Genomic DNA, 1,375 nt, shown 5'->3' with positions numbered 1-1,375 from the left:
CCATCCTTGGGAGACGTCTGAGTACCCCGTGAGCAGCTATTGCTTCAGCCTTTGGCCTTTCAGGGAGTTTCTTCTCTACCCTTGTTATTTTTGCTTTATTTGTGCATTTGGGATGCTGCACTCTTTTAAGTGTGGTGTGAATGATTTTTTGTGGTTTGTATAGTATTATATTAGTATATTATTAGTTTTTTTTTTTTTTATCTTTTTATTGTTAGCTAGCTTCTTATTTTTTTAATGCATAGTTAGTAGAATTAATGGTGTAATATAGTGGTAGTAGTTTTAGTAGCTTAATTTAAAAAATAAATAATAAAAAAATAGAAAAAAAAATAAAAACATTGAACTTTTTCTGACAATGGATCCCTACGCAGTTTTCTTGAGGGATTAAACTCTAACAAAAAAACAAAAAAAATAGAAAAATAGAAAAATATGTCTTTTAGTTTTCTTTAGGTAGTAATAATCTCCCGTGATTTTTCTTTGTGCCGCGGCTCTTTTCTATGGGATGTAGTTTGAACCGGGTAGTAAATTTGTTTTTTGAGTAAATTAGGAATTTAGGGAATAAAAGGAGGAAGAATGATGAACCTAGGTGCACTTGACTTGTCTGATAGTAGCATAGTAAGGATTTGGCATGCATGGTATCTTCCCTATGAGTTAAAATTGTCATGATTCCTCGTTTGATAGGATAACATGTCTTGTGACGCCTACGTCTCATTTACTTAACTAGTATTCACTTTGTGCTTAATGTTTAATATCTCGTGGCTTGGTGAATACTTGCATTAGTTGAGAGTCAGAATGGGACCGCTCTTAGGGAGTCATGTTCCATATGTGGTGAGAGTTTTGTATAGTCCATGTTATTGTGATTGAGTCTAGAACTTCCCCGGCATGTGAGTTGAAGCGAAATCCTAGGTGATGCTCGGTTTGAAAAATAATTTTAGGCATTCTTTGATCTTTTTGAGTTTTATTGCTTATCACAATAAAATTATTCTTAGTTAACCCTTTTTAGCCTATAGACTTTTATTTGGCACCCCCAGTACAAGCCTATCCCTTTTTTTCTTAATTGGCATCATCTTGATCTTTTTACCTCTTACAACACTTTACTTGTAAAATGAGCGCTAGAAGAAGGAGAGAATTTGTATGGCTTTTTAGTGGAACCAATGAAAGGAAGAAATGTGCACTTATTAATAAAGGAATACACCACTAGCAAAAATTGTAGAGGAAGAAGAAATTATTATTGAGAAAAACAAACAAGAGAAAAAAAAAGAAATATGTAAAAGAGAAAAATATATCTTGTCCTTGCTAGTGGGTATCAATTAAAGTAGTGCTTAAACAAAGAGGGAACATTTTTGGGGGTGATATTGTTTGTGAAATTGCAGGTGGA

The sequence above is a fragment of the Nicotiana tomentosiformis genome, chromosome 6 (genome assembly GCF_000390325.3).
Source record: "Nicotiana tomentosiformis chromosome 6, ASM39032v3, whole genome shotgun sequence".
In the NCBI taxonomy this organism is placed as follows: domain Eukaryota; kingdom Viridiplantae; phylum Streptophyta; class Magnoliopsida; order Solanales; family Solanaceae; genus Nicotiana; species Nicotiana tomentosiformis.
The sequence above is the reverse complement of the archived record's forward strand: the minus strand, read 5'-3'. Positions refer to the sequence as shown.